This window comes from Panthera uncia, chromosome E1 (assembly GCF_023721935.1).
Source record: "Panthera uncia isolate 11264 chromosome E1, Puncia_PCG_1.0, whole genome shotgun sequence".
In the NCBI taxonomy this organism is placed as follows: Eukaryota; Metazoa; Chordata; class Mammalia; order Carnivora; family Felidae; genus Panthera; species Panthera uncia.
In genome coordinates, this window is record NC_064814.1 from 8,883,778 (window position 1) to 8,906,666 (window position 22,889).

The 22,889-nt window shown below is 37.7% G+C and overlaps 1 protein-coding gene across 3 annotated transcripts in view; it reads right to left on the bottom strand.

Annotated features, from left to right (window-relative positions):
• Nucleotides 1-22,889, bottom strand: part of NPEPPS (aminopeptidase puromycin sensitive) — a 96,007-nt gene that overhangs the window by 44,973 nt on the left and 28,145 nt on the right. The window lies entirely within an intron of this gene.

Consider the following 22,889-nt stretch of genomic DNA (forward strand, 5'->3'; position numbering starts at 1 on the left):
TGCTCTCACTCTCTCTAAAAATAAATAAGTAAACTTAAAAAAAAAAAAGATAATAGGGGCACCTAGGTGGCTCAGTTGGTTAAGTATCCGACTCTTGGTTTTGGATCAGGTTATGATCTCAGTTTGTGGGTTCAAGACCTGCATCCAGCTCTGCACTGTCAGTGCAGAGCCTGCTTGGGATTTGCTCTCTCTCCCTCTCTCTGCACCTCCCCTGCTCGCTTGCGTGCTCTCTCTCAAAATAAATAAATATTTTTTTAAAAAAGGTAATATGGATGATATCTTCATGATATTAGAATCAAAAAAGGTTTTGTTTTGTTTTGTTTTTTTAAGACAAAAAGCAACAGTCACAAAGAAAAAGAAAAGGGGAGGTGGGTGGTGACTGACTGGCTCAGTCAGTAGAGCATGCGACTCTTGATCTCAGGATTGTGAGTTCGAGCCCCACACTGGGTGTACAGATTATTTAAAAATAAAATCTTTAAAAAATTTTTTAAAAAGAAAAAAATGATAAATTGTATTTCTCATGAAATAAGAATTTCTGTACATTAAGAGGCACGATTAAGAAAGTTAAGATGCAGGGGCATCTGGGTGGCTCAGTCAGTTAAGTACCTGACTCTTGATTTTGGCTCAGGTTATGATTACACGGTTCATGAGTTCAAACCCCACATTGGGCTCTGCACTGACAGCATGGAGCTTGTTTGGGATTCACTCTCTCCCTCTCTCTCTGCCCCTCCCCTGCTCTCTCTTTCAAAAAAAAAAAATTAAAAAAATTAAACTTAAGATGCAGAAGATATTTGTGACACATAAGTGGCAAAGAACTTACATCCAGAACATAAAAAGAACTCCTTTAAATTCCAAGAAAAAGACAGAGAACTCAGAATAAAAATAGGCAAAATACTTTGACACAATAAAGGAAATATGTATGCCCAATATATATACAATAAGGTAACCAACTTCATTAAAATCAGGAAATGAAAATTAAATCCTCAGTCAGATACCATTACATACCTACCAGATTAGCTAACAGCAAGAAGTCTAAAAACACCAAGTGTTAATTAGAATGTGAGGCAGCTGGGGTGCCTGGCCGGCCGAATAGAAGAGCATGGAGCAGTGAATTCGTGAGGGTCATGAGTTCTAGCTCCACATTATATGTAGAGATTACTTAACTAAATAAACTTGAAAAAAAAAAAAAAAAAAGACCAAAGACCGTGGAGCAGCTGGAACTCACTCTTGGAGGTAATGTAACTGACATACCTTGAAAATAATTACGCCCTATAGCACAGAAACTCCACTCCAAGGCATATACTTGATGGCAAAGTATGCCTATGTGCACCAGGCTGAACATTAAGAAAATACATAGCAGGGCATCTGGGTGGCTCAGTCGGTTAAATGTCCGACTTCAGCTCAGGTCATGATCGATTTGAGTTCGAACCCCACATCCATTTCTGCACTGACAGCGTGGAGCCTGCTTCAGATCTTCTCTCTCCCTCTTTCTCTCTGTCCCTCCCCAGCTTGCTCTCTAAAATAAATAAACCTTTAAAAAAAAAAAAAAGTATGTAGCCGCATTGTTCCCAATAGCCTCAAACTAAAACAATCCAGATGTCCATCAATGTCCACCAATGGAAGAAAGGATAACTATATTTTGGTATGTTTCTATAATGGAATGCAGGGTAGTGACAAAAAAGAATAAACTCCATGGGAATGCAAGCTGGTGCAGCCACTCTGAAAAACAGTATGGAGGTTCCTCAAAAAACTAAAAATAGAACTACCCTACGACCCAGCAATTGCACTACTAGGCATTTATCCACGGGATATAGGTGTGCTGTTTCGAAGGGACACATGCACCCCCATGTTTATAGCAGCACTATCAACAATAGCTAAAGTATGGAAAGAGCCCAAATGTCCATCGATGGATGAATGGATAAAGAAAATGTGGTGTGTGTGTGTGTGTGTGTGTGTGTACACACACACACACACACACACACACACACACACACACACACGATGGAATATTACTCGGCAATCAAAAAGAATGAAATCTTGCCATGTGCAACTACATGGATGGAACTAAAAGGTATTATGCTAAGTGAAATTAGTCAGTCAGAGAAAGACAAAAATCATATGACTTCACTCATATGAGGACTTTAAGAGACAAAACAGATGAATATAAGGGAAGAGAAAAAAATAATATAAAAACAGGGAGGGGGACAAAACAGAAGAGACTCATAAATATGGAGAACTGAGGGTTACTGGAGGGGTTGTGGGAGGGGGGATGGTCTAAACGGGTAAGGGGCATTAAGGAATCTACTCCTGAAATCATTGTTGAACTATATGGTAACTAATTTGGATGTAAATTTTAAAAAATAAAAAAATTAAAAAAAAATAAAAATAAAAAATAAAAAATAAAATTAAAAAAAAAAAGAATAAACTCCAGCTGTATACAACATGGGCAAATCTTAAAAACTTAATATTGAGCAAAAGAAGCCATACAGTATTTTACTGTGTGATTCCATTTATATAAAGTACAAAAAACATAAACTAAGCTATATTATTCATGAATGTGTACTTATGTTGTCACACTATAAAGCAAAAGAAGAAAATCATTATTTTGAAAGTCAAAGTAAGGTAAGATGGGATGTGATCAGAAAGGGGCATGGTAATAGGTCTTTAGGATTATAGTACTAAGCTGTACAATTGCCATAGGCACTTTTTTGAGGTACACAATATTTTTCACGATAAAAGATTTAAGAAATTTAAGGAAATGCAGGTCATACTAAAAACAGATGGGTGTCATCTATCCTAACTCCAAAACATTTCTTATAGTTGCTTTAAACACAACTAAACTAGTTCAGTAAAAACAGATTAAGAGAAAAAAATAGTTCACCCTATAGATGCTGAAAACATGATTAAACGTTCATCAGCCACTCTTGGTAAAAACTTAGTAAGTATAGATAAAGCTGTATCAGTTATGAGACTGTATTTCAGGAAAATCCAAGAGAATCAAGTGAAAAGAAATGATTTAAAAAATTCAGTAAGGTAAAACAAGATACAAAATTAACACAGAGTGGAGGTGCCTGGCTGACTCAGTCAGTAGAGCATGTGACTCTTGATCTCAGAGTCATGAATTCAAGCCCCACACTGGGCATAGAGTTTACATTAAAAAAAAAATTAACACAGAGAAATCAAGAGCCATAACTAGAAGATATAACAAAAGACTTCATTCATAATAGCAACAAGAAGTATAAAACACCTAGGAATACATACAGTAAGAAATGTGTAAAATCTTTTTTTTCCTTGGGGGGGGGGGGGAGGAGGGGAGGGGGGGGGGGGGGGGGGGGGGGGGGGGGGGGGGGGGAGAGAAAGGGGGGGGGGGGGGGGAGAGAGAGAGAGAGAGAGGGAGAGACAGAAATGCAGCTCACCTGAAATGGGGCTTGTGCTCACCTGAAGTGGGACTCGAACTCATGAACCGTGAGATCATGACCTGAGCCAAAGTCAGATGCTTAACAAATGAGCCACCCAGGCACCCGAAATGTGTAAAATCTTTATGAAGATAATTTCAAACACTACTCAGAGACACAAAAGACAAACAATGGAAAGGTAAAAAATAATCTTAGGGATAAATCTCATTGTTATTAATTGTCTTTAGGTTACATATCATATGATCCCAATAAAAATACCAATAGTTTTTCTTTTTTAATGGGACAATCTGACACTGATATTCATATATAAAAATAAATAAGAAACTCGAATTCAGAACAAGAAATGTAATGAGAGGGCCTGTTATACAGCTATTAAAACATATTACAAAATTACAATAATTGTGAGTATGGAACTACACTTAGCAATACAGAACATTCAAAAAGTAAAAAGGAAAATCAAATACATATGATTTAACATACAATAAAGGTGGCATTTTGAATATGAGGGAAAAGATGGATTATTCCATAAAAGATGTTGTGGCAAAAATTTAAGTTGGATTCATACCTTACATCTAATATGAAAATAAATTCCAAGTGGAAGAAAGACTTATGTTTAAAACCAGAACTATAAAAATACTGTCTTTTACAAATAACCAATGCCTGGAAAAACCTTCCTAAACATGCCTTAAAATCTAGAAGTCATAGGGGCACCTGGGTGGCTCAGTTGGTTAAGGGGCCAACTCTTGGTTTCAGCTCAGGTCATGATCTCATGGTTGTGGGATCGAGCCCCACATTGGGCTCCACACTGAGCATGAAGCCTGCTTGGAATTCTCTCTTCCTCTCCTTTTGCCCCTCTTCCTGACTCACACACACACACTCTCTCTCTCTCACTGATAGAAAAAGGGTTACTCTCCCTTAGATTTAGTATTGATTTTTTTAAAAAAATCAGTAAAAAAGGACAGCATCCAATTAAAAATGGGCAATGATATGAACAGGCACATCACAGAAAATTCAAACAAGAATTGTTTTAATTGTTTATTTATTTTGAGATAGAGAGAAAGCATGAGCAGGGGAGGGGCAGAGAGAGTGACAGAGAGAGGCTCCCAAACAGGCTCCATGCAGTCACTGCAGAGCCTGATACATGACCATGAAATCATGACCTGAGTTGAAATCAAGAGTTGGATGCTTAACTGACTGAGCCACCCAGGTGCCCCGAATATGAATGGTTTTTAAAATACACAGATTCTTAATTTGATAATATAAAGAAATACAAAGTAAAGGTATTATAAGATTACCTTTTACCTATCAGATTACCAAAGATAAAAAAATTTGAGATGATACGGTACTGAATAGAGTGTTTGATTAACAAGTTTCTGGATATTAGTATAGTCTCTATAAAGTGCAATTTGACAATATCAATAAACATTACAAATATATATACCTTCTGAACCAATAATTCAACTTCCAGGAATTATCCCAAATACCTTCTCATATATGCAAAATGATGTGTGATATATACAATACTATTCACTGCAGCATAGAATTCCATTTAAATATCCATCAGCAGTGGACTGGCTTAATGAATTATGATAAATTCATTTCACAGAATACTAATTAACCATTAAAAAATGAGGAAGCTTTTTATGTACTGATTTATAACAAGCCCCAAAATAAGCAAAGTTCAGTTTTTCATGAAATACTACCTTTGTATTAAAAAGTAAGTTTCTGGGGCGCCTGGGTGGCTCATCCGATTTCAGCTCAGGTCATGATCTCACGGTTCGCAAGTTCAAGCCATGCTATTGGGCTCTGTGCTGACAACTCAGAGCCTGGAGCCTGCTTCAGATTCTGTGTCTCCCTCCCTCCCTCCCTCCCTCCCTCCCTCTCTCTCTCTGCCCTTCCCCCACTTGCACATGCTCTCTCTGAAAAATAATAAACATGAAAAAAATTTTAAGTTTTCAATTAACTAAAGTTGGTGTTTCACCAGGAAGATTCAGCAGAAGCAATAAGTATTAAGTTTAGGACAAAAGCACCTCTTCTCCACTCCATTTAACTTTTTCATGTTAGCCCTCTATATATGCCCTCTCTGTCTGCATCAAAAAACTCTTCCTATATTAATATTTGAGCATGAACATCATGCACTAAAAGGTAAAACATTAGTTGAACCATGCAACACTTTTTTCCTCTTTATGTTTAAACATGATGAAATTTAATCACAGGAAAGGAAGTACAAAGAGAGAAATACAAGAGAGTATACTCAGAAAGCCACATTTTTAAAATGATTGAAATAGAAAAAAAAAATACATAAAGTCAGCCAAAATTGTTATAGCTTACATCATCTACACAAGCTTCGAGTGGATTCTGTTCTCGTATTATACTGAGATACAAATATACAATCTTCTAAAAATGCCAGTAACAGAAGTTCCAATTCAACTGTACTTCAAAAGTTCCTTTATAAATGGTCATTTGGAGACATTTTCCAAAACAAGACATGCAGATGGCCAAGAGACACATGAAAAGATGCTCAACATCACTCATCATCAGGGAAATACAAATCAAAACTACAATGAGGTATCATTTCACACTAATCAAAATGGCTAAAATTAACAACACAAGAAACAACAGGTGTTGGCAAGGATGCAGAGAAAGGGGAATCCTCTTACATTGTTGGTGGGAACGCAAACTGGTGCAGCCACTCTGGAAAACAGTACCGCAGTTCCTCAAAAAGTTAAAAATAGAACTACCCTATGACCCAGCAATTGCACTAGGGAGGTATTTACCCAAAGGATACAAAAATACTAATTTGAAGGGATATATGCACCCTGATGTTTACAGCAGCATTACCAACAAGAGCCAAAGTATGGAAAGAGTCCAAATGTCTGTCCATTGACTGATGAATGGACAAAGATGTGGGGTATACACACATCTGTCTGTCTGCCTGTCTTCTCTCTCTCTCTCTCACACACACACACACACACAGACACACACAGACACACACACACACACACACACACTATGGAATATTACTCAACCATAAAAAAGAATGAAATCTTGCTATTTGCATCAATGTGGATGGAGCTAGACAGGATTATGTTAAGTGAAATAAGTCAGTCAGAGAAAGACGAATACTCATATGTGGAATTTAAAACACAGCGGGAGGAAAAAAAAGAGAGGGAAACCAAGAAACAGACTCTTAACTATAGAGAAAAAACTGATAGTTACTATAGGGGAGGTGGGTGGGGGATGGGTTAAATAGGTGATGGGGATTATGGAGGGCACTTGTTCTGATGAGCACTAGGCATTGTATGTAAAACTAAATTCTATACCTAAAACTAATATTATACTGTGTGTTAACTAACTGGAATTTAGATAAAAACTTTAAAAAATAAAAATAAATTAATGGTCTATTTGGAACTCAGAATATCATTTCTTCCAAGCCACATCTGTATGTAACCTAATTAGGCAACCTAATCCACATAACTCTAGATAACCCACATATGCCTATATAGTTCAATACTAAATCAAATGTGATTAGGTTTTGTTTTGTTTATTCAGATGGCAACCTATCGACCATAGTGTTTCTGTGGTTTCAGAAAGCAGTTCATGGTGCAATGAAAAAGAATTCAAAGTTCAACAGAGGCTTCCAATAGCCACCTGCTACTTGCAACATACCTTGTTTTTTCATAAAAACCAAAATGGTTTTGCACTGGGAGAAAAAAAAAACACACCATTCTGGAGGAATTACAGGGGAACCTACAGAGAACATGGAACCAAGAACTAAGAGAGTGTGAGGGGAGCGCTGTTGTCAAAAAAATAATAGCCTAGAACTGACTTTGTAAGGGTAACAATGGAAGGAGGAAGACAGTGGAATAAAATAGCCAATGTACTGAAAGAAAATAACTGCCAATCTAGAATTTTGCAGCAAGGAAAAGTAATTCTTCAAAAATGAATGCTATGGAGGTGGGGGGTGACGCTTGGGTGGCTCAGTCAGTGGAGCATCCAACTCTTTGATTTCAACTCAGGTCATGATCCCAGGATTGTGGGATCAACCCCCATGTCAGGCTCACGTTGAGCATGAAGCCTGTTTGGGATTCTCTCTCTCTCCCTCTGCCCCTGTCCTCTGCTCAAGATCTCTCTCTCTCTCTCTCTCTCAAATTAAAAAAAAAAAAAAGGAATATTATGGGGCACCTGGCTTGTTTAGTTGGTAGAACATGCAACTCTTGAGGTCATGTGTTTGAGCCCTACTTTGGAAGTAGATTTTACTTAAATTTTTATTTATTTATTTAATTTTTTGAGGTGGGGGAGGGGGAGAGAGAGAAAGAAACAGGATCCCAAGCAGACCCCTCACTGTCAGTGCAGAGCCCAAAGTGGAGCTCAAACCCATGAGCCATGGACGAGATCATGACCTGAGCTGAAACCAAGTCAGACGCTTAACTGGCTGGGCCGCCCAGGTGCCCCATGTATTTAAAATTTTGTTTTAAGGGGCGCCTGGGTGGCTCAGTCAGTTGAGCGTCCGACTTTGGCTCAAGTCATGATCTCACAGTTCGTGGGTTCGAGCCCCACATCAGGCTCTGTGCTGACTGCTTGCTCAGAGCCTGGAGCCTATTTCAGATTCTGTGTCTCCTTCTCTCTCTGCCCCTCCCCCGCTCATGCTTTGTCACACAGTTTCTCAAAAAATAAATGTAAAAAAAAAAAATTTTTTTTTTTTGTTTGAAAAAATGAATATTATAACACTGGTAATACACATCTGTCAAAACTCACCAAAATGCAAGATGAACACTAAAAATTAATAGTGTTAATAATATCTTAAAATTAACATATTATTGCATGTGAATTATACTTCAATAAAGTAGGAATTTATTTTTTTAATGTTTTATTTATTTGAAAGAGAGAGAGAGCAAGCAGGGGAGGGGCAGAGAAAAGGGGACAGAGACAGAATCCCAAGCAGGGTCCGTGCTGCCAGCACAGATCTCAACTTGGGGCTCAATCCCAGGAACGATGAGATCATGTCCTGAGCCAAGATCAAGAGTTGGAGGCTTAACCAACTGAGACATCCAGGTGCCCCAATAAGGTAGGAATTTAAAATAAAGCCTAAAAAAATAAAGCAAAGATATGCTCAAAGAAACAAAATCAGAGACTTTGCCATCAACAGACCCATACTAAACATTGTAAAAGGTATTCTTCAAACAAAAAAGAATGATTCTAAAAGGATTGCTAGGATGAACAAGACAACAAATATTTTGGTAAAGCTAAAGAAATATTATACTATATATAACAAAATAATGTCTTATGACTTAAATTTTTTTAAAAATGGAGAGAGGAAAATTAAACTATACCACAATGATACCATGTAAGTCAGATGGAGATACATAGAGATTAAGTGCTCCTAAGATCCTTGTAGCATCCAGAAGAAGGGTGAAATGATCAATTACCACTGGATTTTTTTAGTTAGGGATGGCTGTTGTAATTCCAGGGGTACTGACATACATCCAAAAAACAAGCATTACTTTTAGGACCTTTCTAATTAAAAGAATATGAGAAAACACATAAAATATGGTAGATTTAAAGAAAAATAACAGTAATTACATTAAATGTAAATGGATTAGCAGCTTTATTTAGAAGACAAAGGTTTTCATATTGTAACTCAAAGAAAAAAAAGTACAATGAGCTGTTTACATGAGGTATACCTAAAACACAATCATTCAGAAAGGTTAAAGGTAAAGAATAAGAAAAATCGTGACAAACACCAACCAATAATTCATAAAATAAGCAGGGAAAAATCAGTAAAAATGAAGATTTAAACAAAATTAATAAACTTGATTTGGTTAAGACATATATAAAACAGTGCATCCAACAATTACAAAACCACACTCTTTTCAAGCACCCACGAACATTTTAGAAGTGACCAAATCTTGGTCCATAAAGCAAGAGCAAGTCTTAAAGTCCAAAGAAGTAAAATCATATACAGGCATACGTCATTTTATTGTCCTTCACAGATATCATGCTTTGCTTACAAATTGAAGGTCTGTGACAACCCTGTGTAGAACAAGTCTATTGGCCCCATTTTCCCCCCAAAGCATTTGCTTACTTTATGTCTCTGTGTCACATTTTGATAAGTCCTAAAATATTTCAAACTTGTATATGTTATGGTGATCTCTGATGTAACTATTATAATTGTTTTGGGGTGCCACAAACTGCACCTATGTAAGACCACTAACCTAATCAATAAATGTTGAGTACACTCAGAATGCAGATGTGATGGAAACAGCAAAATAACTAGAAATGGAGCCTGAAGGTGTGAGTAAACTGCTGCAATCTCATAATGAAGCATGAATGGATGAGAAGTGGCTCCTTTTTAAAAAAAAAATATTTTAATGTTTGTTTATTTTTGAGAGGGAAAGAGACAGAACACAAGTGGGGGAGGGGCAGAGAGAGAGGAGGAGTACACAGAACCCAAAGCAGGCTCCAGGCTCTGAGCTGGCAGCACAGAGCCTGACACAGGACTCGAACCCACGAACCGTGAGATCATGACCTGAGCTGAGGTTAGATGCTTAACGGACTGAGCCACCCAGGTGCCCTGATGAGGAGTTGCTTCCTATGGGTAAGCAAAGAAAGTGGTTTCTTGAGATGGAATCAACTCTTGGTGAAGATACTTTGAAAACTGTTGAAATGACAAGAGCAATCTGGAATATTACATAAACTTCACTGATAAAGCAACAATAGGATTTGAGAGGACTGATTCCAATTTTGAAAGAAGTTCTACTGTGGGTAAAATGCTATCAAACAGTATCACATGCTACAAAGAAAGCATTCAAGAAAGGAAGAGTCAACCAATGCAGCAAACTTCATTGTTGTCTTATTTTAAGGAAATGCCACAGGGGCATCTGGATGGCTAGCTCAGTCAGTTAAGCACTAGACTCTTGGTTTTGGCTCAGGTTTGTGAGATTGAGCCCCAAATCGGGCTCCACGGAGCCCACTTGGGATTCTATCTCCCCCATCTCTCTGCCCCTCCTCTGCTCACATTCTCTCTCTCTCAAAAATAAACGTTAAATAAAAAAGAAAATGCCACAGCCACCTCAATCTTTAGATCAGTCAGCATCTATCAACATCGAAGCAAGACTCTCCATCAGCAAAAAAAAAAAAATTGCGATTTGCTAAAAGCTCTGATAATGATTACCATTTTTTAGCAATGAAGTATTTTTAAGTTAAGGTATATACATTGTTTGTTTTTTTTTTAAATGCTACTGCACACTTAACAGACTATAGTATAGTGTAAACATAACTTTTTTTTTTTTTAACGTTTTTTATTTTATTTTTGGGACAGAGAGAGACAGAGCATGAACGGGGGAGGGGCAGAGAGAGAGGGAGACACAGAATCGGAAACAGGCTCCAGGCTCCGAGCCATCAGCCCAGAGCCTGACGCGGGGCTCGAACTCACAGACCGCGAGATCGTGACCTGGCTGAAGTCGGACGCTTAACCGACTGCGCCACCCAGGCGCCCCTAAACATAACTTTTATATGCACTATAAAACTAAAAAAAACTCATTTGATCCACTTTACCATGATTATTTACTTTATTTCAGGGGCCTGGAACCAAACCAACCTGTACTATCCCCCAGATATGCCAATAGTGTGTTACCTGACCATAATACAATTACTAGAAAAGCTCCAGGTACATCTAAATATTCCATGAATCAGAAAGTATTTTGAACTGAATGATAAAGACACTATATGTCAAAAAAACGTGGAAGCAGATCAGTGGTTGCCTGGAGATGGGGAGAGAAGGAGAAGAATGGATCACAAAGGGGCATGAGGAAACACTGCAGGGGTGATGGATAGGTTATCTTGGTTGTATCCATTGGTCAAAAAGTATCAAGTTATACATTTTATTTATTTATTTTAAGAGAGAGAGAGAGAGAGAGAGCACGAGTCAGTGAACAGGGAAGGGGCAGAGGGAGAGAGAGAATCTTCAGCAGGCTCCACACCCAGTGCAGAGCCCAACAGGGGGCTGGATCTCACAACTGTAAGATCATGACCAGAGCTGAAATCAAGAGTCAGACACTCAACCGACAGACCCACCAAGGTGCCCCCAAATTATACATTTTAGTACACATGGTTTATTACATGTCCAATAATACATAAACCTTATAAAGCTGTATTTAAAAAAAGGAAAGAAAAAAAGAGGAGAAGGCAGGAGGAGTTGCAGCTGCATCAAACCACAGTCACTGCCTAGAGAATTTTCCCCAAAACAAAAAAAGTGTGGGATGCACCTAAAAGTGGTATATTTTTAGAAGGAAACTTTTTAGCTTTAAATGAATGTACTACTACAAAAGCAACTAATAAGCCAAGCAACCATCTCAAAAAGTTTAAAAAAAAAAACAACTGCAAAACAAACTTGAAGAAAGGAGAAGGAAATAATAAAGAGCAAAAGTTAAGGAAACAGAAAATAAACATGCAATTGAGGACTTAAAATCAAAAGTTGGCTGGGTGGTTCAATCAGTTAAGAACCCGACTTCAGCTCAGGTCATGATCTCACGGTTTGTGAGTTCAGGCCCCGCATCAAGCTCTCTGCTGTCAGCACATAGCCCACTTTAGATCCTCTGTCCGCCCCCTCCTCTGCCCTTCCCCAGCTTGTTCTCTAAATAAACAAACAAACAAACAAATAACACAAAAGTTGATTCTTAGACTAATAAAACTGAAAAGACTTGGGGACTGAAGGGGAAAAAAGAAAAGTCATGAGGAAATAAAATACGGTTGACCCTGAGCAACACGAGTTTGAACTGTGCAGGTTAACTTCTACATGGATTTTTTTAAATAAATACAGTACTGTAAATGTACTTTCTCTCCTTTATGGTTTTCTTTTTTTATTTTCAATTTTTAAAATTGTATTTTAATTCCAGTACATACACTGTTATATTAGTTTCAGGTGTACAATATAGTTGTTCAGCAATTCTATACATTCTCGGTGCTCATCAAGACAAGTGTGTTCTTTGTCCCCTTCACCTGTTCCCCCCGCCCCCCTGCCCTGTAGCCATCAATTAGTTCTCTACAGTTAAGAGTCTGTTTCTTGGGGCACCTGGGTGAGCATGAGCCCCGCTTCAGGTGAGCCCCACTTCTCTTTACCTCTTTCTCTGCCCCTTGCTCACTTGCCCCCTCTTTCTCTCTCAATAAAAAGAGTATGAAAGAGTTTGTTTCTTAATTTCTTTTTTCCCCCCTTTGTTTCGTTTCTTAAATTCCACATAAGAGTAAAATCATATGGGTTTTGTCCTTCTCTGACTTATTTCTCTTAGCATAATGCTCTCCAGCTCCATCCATGTTGTTGTCAATAGCAAGATTTCAGTTTTTATGGCTGAGTGATATTCCACTGCGCGCACGGGCACGCGCACGCGCGCGCACACACACACACACACACACTACATCTTTATCCATTCATCCGTTGATGGATACTTGGGTTGCTTCCACAATTTGACAATTGTAAATAATGCTGCAATTAACATAGGGGTGCATATATCCTTTCAAATTAGTGTTTTCATATTCTTTAGGCAAATACTCAGTAGTGGAATTACCGGATCGTATGATAATTATATTTTTAATTTTTTGAGGAACTTCTATATACTATTTTACACAGTGGCTACAACAAACTGCATTCCCACCTTATGGTTTTCTTAATAACATTTTCTTTTCTTTAGCTTACTTTATTGTAGAAATACAGTATATGATACATATAATACACAAAATATGTGTTAACTCTAGGTTGCTGGTGAGTCTTCCAGACACAGTATGCTACCAGTACTTAAGTTTTGGAGGAACCAAATTATATGCAGATTTTCAACTGCACAGGAGGTTGGTGCCCCTAAATCCTGCAATGTTCAAGGATCAACTATTTATAAAAAAGTACAGTAAATTTATAAAGTTATTACTTATGTAAAAAAATATATAAATAAATAAAATGATATTTTGTTATATGAGATTTGGTAGCTAAGATCCTTTGTAATGTTAATATGTTGAAACAATTTACAGTAGAGTTTTTCAGTGTTTTGTGGCAGCTCCAAATATGAATTACAAGTCTGCCAAGATGCTGATTTCCTTGGCCCTTGGGTCCGCCAGATAGTGCTTGAACAATAAGATACTTCTGTCACCCTCCTTGTGTGACACTCTTCTTTCCAGTGTACCAAGAAAACATTATCATTTTCTATGAATGTCTTGGGGAAAAAAAAGTTAAGAAGCACTGATTTGGAGAATAACTCTTCCAGGTGTGCCTTTAAGAACAGCATACATACTATCAAAAAGACAAAGATAATAAATAGGTGGTGGCAGGATGTGGAAAAAAGAGAACTCTTGTATAGTGCCAGTAGAAATGTAATTGGTACAGCCATTATGGAAAAGTTATGAAGGTTCTTCAAAACATTAAAAATAGGGGTGGCCTGGGTGGCTCAGTTGGTTAAGTGGCTGACTTTTGGTTTTGGCTCAGGTCATGACGTCACAGTTCATGAGATCAAGTCCCGAGCTGGGCTCTGTGCTGAGCCTGCTTGGGATTCTCTCTCCCTCTCTCTCTCTGCCCTTCCCCTGCTCATGTGTGCATACATGCTCTCTCTCAAAATAAATAAATTTTAAAAACTTAATAAAAAATAGAGCTATCTTATGATCTTGCAATCCCACTTCTAGATGTATACACAAAGGAAATGAGATCAGTATCTCCCACATTCATTGCAGCATTATTCACAATAGCAAGACATGGAAACAACCTAAGTATCTGCCCCTAGATGAATGGATAAGGACAAGGTGGCGGGGGGCGCACGTGTGTGTATGTACATAATGGATTATTATTCAGCCTTAAAAAAGGAAATTCTGGCATTTGAGAACATGTTTAAGAACAACATGAATGAACCTGGAGGACATTATGCTAAGTGAAACAGGCCAGAAACAGACAAGTACTGAGCAATTATTACTTGTATGTGGAATTCAAAATAATCAAACAGAAGCAGAGAGTACAACGGTGGTTGCCAAGAGCTAGGGGGATGGGGAGACATTAATTAAAATGTACAAAGTTTCAGCTATGCAAGATGAATACTTCTGGAGATCTAATACATAGCAATGTGACTATAGTTAACAAAACTGTTTTGTATAGTTGAAATTTGTAAGAAGGTAAATCTTAAATGTTCTCACCACACACACAAAAAAAAGAAATGAAGAAAATTAACTGTGTGAGGTGACAGATATGCTAATTAGCTTGTGATGATTACTTCATGATGTTATGTATCATAAAACATCAAACTATGTATCTTAAATATATATATAATTTTTATTTGCTAATTATACCTCATTAAAACTGGGGGTGGGGAACTCAGCAAATACAAAATTATATTATAGAATCCATTTTTCTTTTCCATTTAATCCAAAAATTACATAATTTACAATTTTCATGCTCTTCATTGTCTTAATATTTAAAACACTGGGGATGCCTGGGTGGCTCAGTCAGTTAAGCATCTGACTCTTGATTTCAGCCTAGGTCATGATTTCATGACAAACGTGGGTTTGAGCCCCACATCTATGCTGTCTGCGCAGAACTTGCTTGGAATTATCTCCCTCTCTCTCTGGCCTTCCCCCACTCACATTCGTGTGCTCTTTCTCAAAAACAAACTTAAAAAAAAAATGAAACACTATACAAAATCATCTTTTTAACTTTAGGGACAATCTTTTTTTTGATGTTTTTTTAATAATTTTTAAAATGTTTATTCATTTTTGAGAGAGAAAGCACACAAGCAGGAGACGTGTAGAGAGAGGGGGACAGAGGATCCGAAGCAGGCTCTGTACTGATAGATGTGGGTCTCAAACTCACAGACCACAAGGTCATGACATGAGCCAAAGATGGACGCTCAACCAACTGAGCCACCTGGGCACTCAGAGAATCTTAACCAGGCTCCACACTCAATGCAAAGTCCCATGCGGTGCTCCATCCTCTGACCCTGGGATCATGACCTCAGCTGAAATCAAGAGTCAGACACTCAACTGAATGAGCCACTCAGGTGCCCCAGTACAAAATCTTTACAATTAGCAAATATTTTGACTGTATTCCTCAAAGGGAATAAAATACAAATTAAAGTTAATGACAAAATAATCCCAAATATAATGTAATTTTGTTACCCATAAAAGTCAATACCATAAGCATATGAAGAAATTCAGTCCTAACAAACATGACACTCCATCTCTTTAGATTTTACTTCATTTTACTAAATATTTACCTATTATATATCAGATACTATCAAAGACCACAGAGGAAAAAGAAGGAATCATGGCTCTTGGTCCTTAAGGAACTTAGATTCTAATAAGTATGGATACAAACAAGTACTTACAATATGGTGTCGTTAAATTAACCAGCAACAGACTGTAGACCCTAGAAGCCAAACTACCTGGATTTGCATCAATTACCAGTCTTATGACCTACCATACATCACATGACCTCTCTGTATCTGAGGCTGTTGTCTCTATGAATATGTAATACACTCTGCCTGGCATACAATAAACCATGAGTTCTCCAGTATTTTTATCATTACTACTAAACATGATCATTATTATGAAAAATGATACACGTGACTGGGCCCCTAACCTGGTCTACAGATTATAGGGAACCTAACCTAATTTAGGAAGCCAATGTATCTTTTATAATCAAATGACAAGTTATCTAAATTCTTAAAAACAACAGTCACTAAAGCAATCCATATCACGTTAAAGCTGTTTAAATAACGTTAAAAACCCACTAAATACAAATAAGATAAATTTTAAAACTATGATACACTGATATACTTTATATTCGTACATAACCTTATGGAACCTGGACTACTCCTTATCAGAGTTTTCCATTACCGTTCAAAACCAACTAAAATGAAAGCGAAAGAATTTAAGTGTGCACAACTCCAAACGTCATGTTTCTCATTTCTGACTTGTACTAAAAAGGAAGAAAAGGGTTGACTAGCAGTATCGTTTGTCCCTCCTTTTTTTTTTAAAAAAAATTATTTAATCTCTACACCCAACAGGGGACTTGAAATCACAATCCCAAGACTGAGTCATATGCTCTTTCAACTGAGCTGGCTCAGCTGGCACCCCCAATTTGTTCCTTCTAATGCAAGAATATATTCAATCTGACGCCAAGTTGAGCTAATCGTACTTACAGATTACTTATTTTAAAATGCATGCATTTTGTATAGAAAGCAAAATACAGTTTCATATATAAACTTAGATATCCCAATAAGATCAGGAATTAGAAATTTAAGATTTTATCTTGGGGCGCCTGGGTGGCTCAGTTGGTTAAGCATCCGACTTCAGCTCAGATCATGATCTCACAGTTCTTGAGTTCAAGCTCCAAGCTGGGCTCTGTGCTGACAACTCTGAGCCTGGAGCCTGCTTCAGATTCTGTGTCTCCCTCTCTCTCTGCCCCTTCCCCATTCACATTCTGTCACTCTCTAAAAAATAAACACTAAAAATGTTTCAATTAATTTTGAAAAATGTTTATTTATTCTTGAGAGAGAGAGAGAACCGTGAACCACCCAGGCACCCCTACTGTGTCAAATTTTTAACACATATCAAATTACCTGCTGTAGATATGATTATCAAATATCCTCCTAAAGAGTTGCTTCATTTTATATGTCAAATGAAGAGTACGAGCCTGTGTTCTGCTTTTTATGAACCCGTTAGTAGTAGGGTTAAATATTTTTTCATCTACTTATTGGCCTTTTACTTTTTGTAACAATTATAAATCTGTAGTATTTCTGTCCAATTTTATATTGAACATACATTTTATATACTGTATTTATTTATACAATAAAATGTTCAAATAAAAATATTATTTTTTCATTTCTTAGAGTAGAATAGAAAGACTGATAATAACATCCAGTGTGGTGACAGTATAGATTGATAACAATACTCAGGATAAATGGCAATATAAGGAAATGAACAGTCCTGGGATGCCTGGGTGGCTCAGTTGGTTAAGCATCCAGCTCTTAATTTCAGCTCAGGTCATGATCTCAGAATTTGTGGGTTCAAGCCCCGCATCAGGCTCTGTGCTGATGGTGTGGAGCCTGTTTGGGATTCTGGCTCCCTCTCTGTCCACTCTTTCTCTCTCAAAATAAATAAATAAACTCAAAAAAAATTTTTTTAAAAAAGGATATGAACAGTCCTATATTCTTGACAGGCATGTAAAATGACACAACTTTTTAGGAAGGATACTTGATAATCATAGCTACAACAGATAATTTGATATGTGTTAAAAATTTTTAAAGTACTTTTTTATGCGTAATACAATTTATAACTATATTCTCACTGGTACACAAGATATCCTTTGCACTACCGTTTACAACAGCCAAAAAAGGGAGGGATAATGTGCATTAAGAAATGGCTTTAGGGGGGGCTCCTGGCTGGCTCAGGTGGGAGAGTATGTGACTCTTTATCTCAGGGTTTTGAGTTCGAGATGCACGTTGGGTGTAGAGCCTACTTTAAAAAAGAAAAGAAAGAAATGGCTTGTAAAATGACACATTTATACCAGGTTTTTATGAGACAGATCTATGTATATTGTCCTAAAAAGTGAGTATCACCTTAGTTTAAAAAAGCAAGTTCTAAAGCCCTGTATATCAAAATCTCACTTCTGTAAATTAAAGGGAAAAATTTGCACATATAAAATAATTCATATGACATTATTAACAGTGCTTACTTCTGGGGCTAGAGGGTAGGTGGTACAATGAAGGGAGGGAAAAAAAGGACTTTTTATTTTATATTATTATTTTTTTAATGTTTATTTTTTTATTTTGAGAGAGAAAGAGAAAGCGAGCACAGGGGAGGGGCAGAGAGAGGGAGAGAGTCCCAAGCAAGCTCCATACTGTCAGCACAAAGCCCGACATGGGGTTCAATCCCATGAACCATGACATCATGACCTGAGCTGAAATCGAGTCAGATGCTTAACCGACTGAACCACTCAGGCACCCCAACTGTTTATTTTATATTCTAAGTTGTTTGATTTTATGACAACAAATATAAACTTTCTTTGTCATTAAAAAAAAAAAATAAACAAAATAATATATTAAACACCATGTTAATGAAGATAACCCATAACTGTTTTGTAATTGTTCACATTTTAAAAATTATTCGTATGCAATGTTTACAAAGTATTTTAAGCTTTAATAACCATCTTCAGATCATTAAACCATCATCTTAATACTTACTGATGATAATGTGTATCCGGATTGAGGCCAATAATTGTACCTACAAGTAGCTGAATGAGGGGCACCTGGGTGACTTAGTCATTCAAGTGTCTGACTTGATTTTGGCTCAGATCATGATCTTGTGGTGTGAGATCAAGCCCTGCGTGGAGCTCTGTGCTGAAAGCACAGAGTCTGCTTGGGATTCTCATTCATTCTCTCTCTCTCTCTCTCTCTCTCTCTCTCTCTCTCTCTCTCTCTCTCCCCACCCCTCCCCCACTCATGCTCTCTCTCTCTCGCTCAAAATAAATAAAACATTTAAAAAATATATTTTAAACACAACTAGTTGAATGAAATACCGTCTTCTACAGATCTCATAATGAATTGTTTCACTTTTTTTTTTTTTTAAAGCAAGCTCTTAGCCCAATATGGGGCTTGAACTCACGACCCCAAGATCAAGAGTCACATGCTCCACCAACTGAGCCAGCCAGGCCCCAGTTATGTTTTGCATTTTTAAATGATGCATCTAGACTTCTGCTTCTGGCTATCACAGCTTAGGTGGTATCAGAACAATTATAAAAATCGGATTAAAGAACTTTTAAGTGTTTGAATGGAAATCACATAAAGAACAACTCTATATTCACAGGTTCTTTATTCCCTTGCTGCATTTTCTGACTCCTAAACAGAACACAGAGGCCAATGAAGAAAGGAGAGCCATAAAGCTTGCAGCAGTCTTGCTGGGCTGAAGACACAAAAATTGGAATTCAGAACTACCAAAGCAGCCAGAATTCAAATGGCCAATATCCCAGAAAAATGGAATAACAGATTGTCTAACATTCTTTATTCAATTTTCCCTCAAGACATTTGGTGACTCCTAGATTTCAGCAGTTTTATGACGGGAGGGAACTAAATACTGAATTTCAGGGCCCAAAAGGGAAAGGAAAACCTTAGTAAACACCCCGACCAGGCTACAAACCCGGAATAAGAGCAGTTTAGAAAAAACAAACAGATTCAATTGTATCAAGATGATCTTGCTTATTAATAAAAGATTGAAAGCTTTCCCCCTAAGGTCAGGAATAAAACAGGATGGCTGCTTTTGCCACTTCTATCCAACAAAGTACTAGAGGTTCTAGACAGAGTAATTAGGCAAGAAAGAGAAATAAAAAGCATTCAAATTGTAAAGAAAGAAGTAAATGTTCTCTGTTCAGAGAAAAATGACCTTATATATAGAAAATCCTCAGGGTTCCAACAAAAAAACTGTTAGAATAAGCAAATTCAGCAAAGTTGTAGGACACAAAATCAACATACAGAAATCAGCTGCATTTCTACACACTAACAATGAACAATTTCAAAAGGAAATTAACAAAACCATTCCATTTGCAATAACATCAAAAATAATATAAACATACTCAGGAACAAATTTAACCAAGGAAGTGAAAGACTCATACACTCAAAACTAAAAAATGGTGCTAAAAGAAGTTAAAGAAGATATACAAGCAAATGGAAAGACATCTCTTGTTTATGATTAAAAGTCAATATTAAGGGGCGCCTGGGTGGCTCAGTCGGTTGAGCGTCCGACTTCGGCTCAGGTCATGATCTCGCGGTCCATGAGTTCAAGCCCCACATCCAGCTCTGTGCTGACAGCTCAGAGCCTGGAGCCTGTTTCGGAATCTGTGTCTCCCTCTCTCTCTGATCCTCCCCCGTTCATGCTCTGTCTCTCTCTGTCTCAAAAATAAATAAAACGCTAAAAAAAAATTAAAAAACAAAAGTCAATATTAAGATGCTCATAATCTCCATGGGGCACCTTGTGGGCTCAGTCAGTAGAACATGTATGACTCTTGATCTCAGGGTTGTGAGTTCGAGTCCCACGTTGGGTGTAGAGATTACTTAAAAATGTTTTTAAACTTAGAGGCACTGGGGTGGCTCAGTCAGTCAAGTGTCCAACTTCAGTTCAGGTCATAATCTCATGGTTTGTGAATTCGAGCCCCATGTCAGGCTCTCTGCTTGTCAGCATAGAGCCCACTTCAGATCTTCTGTCCCCCTCTTTCTTTGCCCCACCCCCGCCAAAAATAAACAAACATTAAAAAAATGTTTTTAATTAAAAAAAAAAGATGTTCATAATATCCAAAGCAATCTATAGATTCAGTACAATCCCTCTCAAAAGCTCAACAATGTGTTTTGCAAAAATTTAATAACCCATCCACAAAAATCACATACTATCTCATAAAGACCTTTAGAGCCAAAACAACCTTGAAAAAAGAACAAAGTTGGAAGTTTCACATTTCCTGATTACAAAGGTATAGTAACCAAAAAAAAAAAAAAAAAAAAGTGTGGTACTAGCATACAGACAGACATACAGACTAATGGAATAGAATCAAGAGCCCAGAAATAAACTCTTGCATATATGATCAAATGATTTTCAACAAGGGTACAAAAATTATTCAATGGGGAAAGGTAATCTTTAAAAAAGAAATAGTGCTGGGGGGCACATGCACCCCAAAGTTTACAGCAGTGCCACCGACAATAGCCACAGTATGGAAAGAGCCCAAATGTCCATCGACAGATGAGTGGATAAAGAAGATGTGGTATATATATACAATGGAGTATTACTCAGCAATCAAAAAGAATGAAATCTTGCCATTTGCAACTACATAGATGGAACTAGAGGGTATTATGCTAAGAGAAATTAAGTCAGAGAAAGACAAATATCATACGACTTCACTCCTATGAGACATTTAAGATAAAAAACAGATGAACATAAGGAAAGGGAAGCAAAAATAACATAAAAACAAGGAAGGGGACAAAACATAAGACTCTTAAATACAGAGAACAAACTGAGGGTTGCTGGAGGGGTTGTGTGTGGGGAGGTGGGCTAAATGGGTAAGAAGCATTAAGAAAGGCACTTGATGGGATGAGCACTGGGTATTATACATAGGGGATGAATCACTGGAATCTACTCCTGAAATCATTATTGTGCTATATGCTAACTAACTTAGATGTAAATTAAAAAAAGAAGAAGAAAAAGAAAAAGAATAGTGCTGGGAAAACTGGATATCTACACGCAAAAGAATAAAGTTGGACTTTTTAAAAAATGTTTATTTCTTATTTATTTTGAGAGAGAGAGGGAGAGAAAGAGAGAACAAGCAGGGGAGGGGCAGAGAGAGAGGGAGAGAGAAAATCCCAAACAGATTCCACTCTGACAGCTCGAAGCCCAATGTGGGGCTCCATCCCACAGTCTGTGAGATGGTGACCTGAGCTGAAATTAAGAGTTGACACTTAACTGACCAAGTCACCCAGATGCCTCTAAAGTTGGACTTGTTGAATCACCATACTGTACACCTAAAACTAACGTAACACTGTAAGGGTTCCCCCTGCCTTTTTTGGGAATCTCTACACCTAGCATGGGGCTCAAACTCACAACCCAAGATCAAGAGTCACATGCTCTTTAGACTGAACCAGCCAGGCACCCCTATAACACTGTATGTTAACTGTACTGGATTAAAATACAAAACTTAAAAAAAAGAGCTCAGGGTGCCTAGATGGCTCCATCAGTTAAGAGTCTGACTCTTGATTTCAGCTGAGGTTATAATCTCATGATTAGTGGGACTGAGCCAAAGTCAGGCTCCAAGCTGAGTGTAGAGCCTGTTTGGGATTCTCTCTCTCCCTCTCTCTCTGCCCATCCCCCATTTGCACTCTTTCTCTCTCTCTCAAAAATAAAATAAAAATAAAACTTTTTTTAAAAATGAGGTCAAATGAATCAAAGACCTGAATGTGAGAACTCACACTACAAAACTCTTAAAAGAAAATGCAGGTGCACCTGGATGGCTCAGTCGGTTGAGTGTCCGACTTTGGCTCAGGTCACAGTCTCACAGTTCATGAGTTCAAGCCCAATACTGGGCTCACTGCTGTCAGCTTGTCAGTGCAGAGCCCACTTCAGATCCTCTATCCCCCTTTCTCTGCCCCTCCTCTGTTTGTGCTCTCCCAAAAAATGAATGTGTTTTTTTAAAAATGCAAAAGTTTCAGGGGTGCCTGGGTGGCTCAGTCAGTTAAGCATCCAACTTCGGCTCAGGTCATGATCTCGAGGTTTGTGAGTTCGAGCCCTGCGTTGGGCTCTGTGCTGACAGCTGAGAGCCTGGAGCCTGCTTCAGATTCTGTGTCTCCCTCTTTCTCTGCCCCTCACCTGCTCACGCTCTCTGTCTTTCAATAATAAATAAACGTTAAAAAAAAAAATGAAAAAGTTTCTGGGAATGCAAACTGGTGCAGCCACTCTGGAAAACAGTATGGAGGT